At 36.2% G+C, this 6642-nt stretch overlaps 1 long non-coding RNA gene across 1 annotated transcript; it reads right to left on the minus strand.

Moving 5' to 3' along the window:
* Window positions 1-2111: 2111 nt before the first annotated feature.
* Window positions 2112-3623, minus strand: LOC134635507 (uncharacterized). Its single transcript, XR_010094958.1, has 3 exons — window positions 3222-3623; window positions 2756-2850; window positions 2112-2165 (listed from the first exon to the last, which is right to left on the minus strand). It is a non-coding gene; the product is annotated as an uncharacterized LOC134635507 (long non-coding RNA).
* Between the last annotated feature and the right edge of the window lie 3019 nt (window positions 3624-6642).

The raw sequence follows: 6642 nt of genomic DNA on the forward strand, positions 1-6642 counted from the left end.
TTTGGATCCTATTATTACTGGAAGGCAGCAGGCCTTCCTTGCAATAAAAAATAGCAGCCGGTATTTCTTTTTTCATATTTAAAGATTATGATTTCCATGGCTGAGCAACGAGGGGGATTGTTTTTAATTAACTTAGTATATAATCACAGTAGATTGTTTTTATCCAGATAACACTCCTCCCTTTACAATTAAGCTGGCAGCAAGTCTTGATCCCTATCAGTGATAAGATTTGAAAGACGTGCGCTTCATGAATGAACAGACTGCTAATCCAGTTAAGTTCAGCAGACCTGATGCTATTTACTCAGTCAACACTCCGGCAAATGCAAGAGTTTTGCTGACTCTACTAATGGGCTGCAGTCTTTTTATTAATGAGAGGCATTCAGATAATCCCGTCTTTTGTAGGAACTCCTCCCCAAACATTCAACCAACTAAACTTTAACTATTGGTGGTAACATTCATCGCTGAATTTCAAGACTTCTTCTTGTTGTTTTGATGTTATATCTGGTGGTACGTTGCACTAATCAGCTGTTAAGGTGCAACTAAAAATATAATCAAATATGATGCATTTACAAAATTAACTGTTCAAGTTTAGGCTGAGCTACACTGAAAAAAATATGTTGTTGGATTTACTTAATTCAATGGTGGACATTTGTTGCACACAGATGTTTTGCTTTGGCAACAACTTAAACAATCGAGTTAAATTTACACGATTTATTCATGTTCAATAAACCTGTGCAATTTGTGTTGATAAAATGTGACTTAAACATGTTTTGATGAAGTAATTTGAGCTCTTGGAATATTTTAATCCTTCAAAATTTTCTCACTTTATCCCAACACGATTCAGTAACTTTTACCCAATACTACTTGGTCACTTAGATACTACATGTTATCTTCAAATTACATTTTGCTATTATATTCTAGTATCAAATACACAATTTTCAAATGGAGGCCTTATAACAGATTGTATTGTTCTCTTCCAAGATGGTTGCTGGCATCCACCAGTAACCTTTCAAAACAAAATGCCTAATTTCACTGCATTGACAGTAGGTAAAGAATTAAACTGACATTACTCCTCTACCGAATCTATATAAATCAACAGTTAAATAATGTCAGTTTTTCCGTGTTCTCTGGAATCAATCACAGCAAAGAAATTAGACTGTTTCTTTTGAAAAATGTTACAGGTAACCATCTTGTGGAAGAACAATACAAAACATTCTATTTAAGGCCTCTGACGTCAAGATTCAGTTAAACAACAATTATAACTAAACAATTTGAGGTAGTGTTAGTTTCCATTAACATTAAATTAGGTTACGGAATTGGCAAACACCTTCCTATTAACATTACCCATTTTACCCCAATAACTAAAGAAATTAGCACTTGCAGGTCAAAACCTTTATTCAAGAGATGCAAAAATAACATTGATACAGTGACTGTCAAAAATTACAGCACTGATCATACTGTGACATCTTGGTTCAAAACAGCACAGCACACTTAGAAATATTCAACGTTCTTTACTTCAACTTAATGAAACTGAAAATACCATTTCACATGACCCATATGGGATATTTAGACTGTATAACTGTTCACGCTACATCTCTTCACTAGTAAAAGAAAGAAAAAATACAAACAGAAATTGAAAAATGCTGCCAAACAGACAAACAGAGAACTTGTACAGAGCAAAAGGAAAAACAAACAACAACAACAAAAAAAAGGGCCTGTCCTCATGGCAGTTGCAGAGTATATAAAAATAAACCCTGCGATCTGATCCTGGAATTGAGCTTCCAAAATGCAGCAGAACAAGTGCAAGATTTACATGTCCTCTCACCTAGAGCTGATCCCCTCACATGCATAACAGTGAGCTTTCCTTGCAGGAGCAGTTTTGTCTTAGTTGTGAGCTTTTCTTGAGAGCTAAGTTGCATCCAACTCCATTACCATCCTTTGAATAACCTCAAAAGTGTAGCAGAGTTGTGATGGGTAACTCATATTGAAGGAATAAAAAAGGTCCAAACAGCATGGCTACTGCAAAGGTCACGTTATCCAGATCTTGAAGAACTACTATACCCTCGATGATGATGCCAACATCAGAAAAGTCATTGCCTGGCGCATCTCTGGAGATAGATGTTCACTGTGGTTTTCTCAATCTGTGCAGTGGCCTCAGTCAAGTCCTGGTTAAACACAAAACATTTCTTTAAGATTCCTTTTTAAACTCATCTCTTTTTTAATCTACCAGTTCTAATGTTAGAGTAATTTAAACCAATGCAAGCAACATAGTAAATAGCTATAGCCAAAGAGTTGCTGCCATGCTGCCATTCATGGGCTAACAGAGTTTCTAAGAGAGAGTGAAAAACATAATAATTTCAAATGCTTTACATTAGTTTTTGTTAGAAAGACACCGGCCCATCAGAAATCCAGGTTATGTCACTCAGAAGATGTTAGAATTTTGACTTTCAGCCCCACAATTTGGTTAGGTGTTGGTCAGTTGGTCTTTTATTTTTCAAACAAAAGCTAATGTAAATATTGGTGGGATTTTCCTTTGTTCACTAGAATGACAAATTTACATTTTTTCACACTGATGTGACCCCTAATACAGGGGTGGGGCCTCAAGGGCCGGCGGCCAAGTTCACTACCAGGCCTCATGTGAACTTCAAATGATTAAAGAGGACTACTGGTCCTAACCAGTCCAATGAGGATCAAGTGGATAACTAAATGCATTTTTAAATGTTGCAAAGCCACAATCTACTTATAAAACACTCACCATGAACTCCTGCACCAAGATGTTGCAATTGTCTTTCACTCAGATGCGGAGCACTTTGATGAGGGACTCCCTTCGAGCATTAATGTCATCCTTAACTATTATAACAAAGAAAACAGATTTGTGAACTCAAAGTTTTCAGTAGCACAGAAGAAAATGATGCCAGACAAAAACTCTTGACTTTTTAAACCAGTCAACATGCAACACCAGCATCTACAAAGCAATATCAAAAGTTCCTGTTTGACATCAACTTTATGGATATATAGTTTCCAGAACATATATTTTTTTAAAAAGATAATTTTTTCTCAGTGGGGCAGTAAATGCATGATGAAAATTATGGCATCCTTTCAGTGGAATCAGTACTCACAGGTAATAGTTGACTGTTTCAATGGATGCAGTACAAAAAATCTTTTACTGACCTAATACAATACATATACACTTTGTAGTTAAAGAATATTAAAGTTCTTACTGTCATCATGGCAGCTACATCCTTTAGCTTTTGTGCCCTGTTGCCCCGATCACTTTGCAAACACTCTCAGCAGACTGTCAGAGAGAAACTCAGCTCCGTCAGAAACCTTGACTGTAAAGGCATGGTTGGGATGCACTGGAATGCTGCATTTTATCTGAAATGACATAAAATTATTTTGAAATAACAGCAGGCACTGTGCTTGGTTAAACAGTAATGTTTTGTTGAATAAAACCTGTGTTTCTAGCTCTTATGGGATTAAAAAAATCCAAAGCTGTTTGTTTCTGATTTGCAACCCAACAACCCACAAGTTACAACCTCATTTTAGTTCAAGTTTGCATTAATGTGAGTCCAGTAATCACCTTTCTTACAATACATAGAGGTATAAGTTAAACCTATGGCAGATTTTGGATTTCTCAGTTGTATTTATAGGGTGGTCTGTTGAGTATGCATGCACCTAATAATTAAAAAAAAAATCTATTATAATTAAATTGCAGAAACCTTAAGCAAAAATAGAATATACTTTCTCACCATAACACCTTGAACCCACAATCCACCAGCTGACTCCTGGTGAAATGCAGAATAGAGGTCGTCTCTCAATTTGCAGCAAAAAAAAAAAAAAAACCCCAAAAGGACAGCAGGTGAGGGCAGGAGGGGTAGGGATGTAAGCTAGCATAATGCCGCTGATGATGTTAGCTAAAGATCACTAACACCACGGTGCAGTAAATACACAATGTAACTGAAGAATAAGTTGGCAAATCTATTCACAAAGAAAACCAAATTATGTTATGAGCGCCTCGTAATTAGGTTTAATGTGATATTACGGCTCTTGTGCCAAAGACAAATTCAAATGAAAAAGCGCCAATTCTTTGACAACAGATAAAACAGCAAATAAGCTAACGGCTCTTTTTTAGCATGTTACATGGCGACACTCTAGACGTTTAACTATATTTGGCTGAAATATGGTAAATATTAATTCAAAAAATCAAGACATACCAAAAAAGATAGAGTTGACTGCTCGACTTGACAGAGCTGGATGCCTTTTTTAAACCACGATCCAAAGCCCGCGAGATGAAATCACGCGTGGTTTCACGAGATTTAACGTTGCTATATTATTGACTTACTTCAACTGAACATGATATGAACAATTGAATACACCCTTTCTGCATATCATGTAGTTTTTACACTATATAGTTACATTTAACCTTAAAACATGAGGCAATTGTGTTAAATTCATGCAAGATGCTTGCATAAATCCAAGAGATGGCCAGTCCCCTTTTTTCAGTGTAGTAAAGAAATAAAATCCAACACGTCATGGGCCCTGGGTTGTTTTATGTTTCATCTTTCATTTTTGTTCCTTTATTGCTGTCAGCTTCTTTGCATTTATTACACCTTCTCATTGGCTCCTTTATAAATTTATTCTCTTGGATTTAGACATTTTAAAGTTGTGTTAGTCATTAGTGTACTCCAAAGTCTGCCCTGTCTTCATTCATTGTTAGTTTTTTTTTGTGGCTCTCACTTTATATTTAGTTTGTATTTTTGTGTTTCCTTCAGTCTTGTCTCTGGTTGTCATCTGTCTTTCAGTCGGTCCTCCTCTGTGTCAAATTAATCCTCGTTTCCTCGTTCAGTTGAGTCTTCCTGTTTTATTTTGGTAATATTTTTTTCTGTTCTTGTGTTCAATTTGCTTCCACTGTCTCATTATGGCTGTTGTCTCCAGCCGTACATCCCACCTGTGAATGTGTATAATGTCTCGGTCTCCTCGTAGCCCTGTGGCCTCTGTGTTTCCCTGTGAATCTATATTTCCAGCTGATTTCTGTTATTTATTTATTTTTGGATTCCCTTGCTTGGTTCTTTGTTTGTTCCTGAAATTCAGACTAATTAGCATTAAATGCTTGTTTTTATTTGCCTTCTGTCTGCTCGGTAATGCACTTGGGTCCGGAACAAACAGCTCACACAGTTGACACACAACAATATAAACTAGTATGAGATAATAAATGTAGCTGCAGTAAAGCAGTGACTGCATATTATTTGAATCCAAGGCATGAATACAGTAGCTCCTCTTCACACAAGACATTGAAGAGAAATATTGCTGCTCTGCAAATGACCCTGAGCTTCCCCTTTAACATGTGGAATTACAAAATGAGTAAAAACATATGAAGTGTGAACATAATCCTGCTATTCTCATCCATGTACTTACTTGCTGCACACACACCTTTGTAACTTTGCAGGCTTTTTTTTTTTTTTTTTTGGACACAACGAGTTTGGAGCAGGAACTTTGAGCATCATGATGTCCAGCGAGGCTTTTCTGCCAGTACCATTAGAGAGCATGTGCGACTTTGGGCATCACAATTTTGAGGCCTTCTGTTGCCAGTTCTGATGGTGATTTGGATGTGAGGAAAAATTTATCTGGACTGAAACAGAAAATAGATTTCCAGCTTTCTTTCCTAAACTAAAAATGACCACATGTTTGGAATTGTTGATGCATTTATGCTGGAACTGATAGATGATGGAAGACGAATGGAGACATAAAATGAAATGTACTTTAGTCTGTTTAAGACCTTATGACCTAACTGCAGAAAACATGCTACACCATGAAACCATTATGTAAGGTACAAATTATGTTAAAGCCACAGCGGTGCAGATATCACTGAGTATGAATATGTCTTTAGATTTCTCGCAGACTCGTTAATGTCATCTTAAAATCTTTTTATTGAGATTAAAGGATAGAAAAGCTGTAACTGTACTTTACTCAATTACATTCACATAAATTATAGTATGTAGCACCCAACTCAAGTAGCTAGGATTAACCCTCGGTTAAGGTGGAGATAGTACTATGAGCGGGGCCCTGAGTACGTTACTTAATTTTACTGGTAAACAGGAGAAACAATAACTAACCAGTTTTAACCTTTGTACTTAGAAGTTTTAATATTGGCGGTGCCTCCACTTAGTGAGAATGATATGAATTCTGTTTAATCTTCACTAAGAATAATGAATTTATCTAACATGTTAAACCTCTTTTTACCTTTTTAGTAACCCTTATCACTTATAAACTCTGTAAATAATAATTATGACACAACACAAAACTTTAAATTCAAAATGTGAAATTTAGTCAAAATAAAATATGATTTAAATAAAACAAAATACAATATTCCAAGTTCTGAAGTGTTTCCTTACAATTCAATTGGATGATTTTCTCTTCACAACTCACAGTCAATGTTGTAGAAACACATTTATCCAAAATACTCCCCTTTATGTTCAGTTCAAATTTGTAACCTTTGTGAGCTCATTTACTGAAACCGTTGCAGGCCTGATCGTTGCTCGGGCTCGTTGGACCAGAAAACACACAAATGGCCGCTTCACTTGATAAACAAGCAGAAAACAAAACGCAAGCGCTCAGGTCTACTCACAAATCCCTTGGGCTAAG

The sequence above is a fragment of the Pelmatolapia mariae genome, linkage group LG2 (assembly GCF_036321145.2).
Source record: "Pelmatolapia mariae isolate MD_Pm_ZW linkage group LG2, Pm_UMD_F_2, whole genome shotgun sequence".
In the NCBI taxonomy this organism is placed as follows: Eukaryota; Metazoa; Chordata; class Actinopteri; order Cichliformes; family Cichlidae; genus Pelmatolapia; species Pelmatolapia mariae.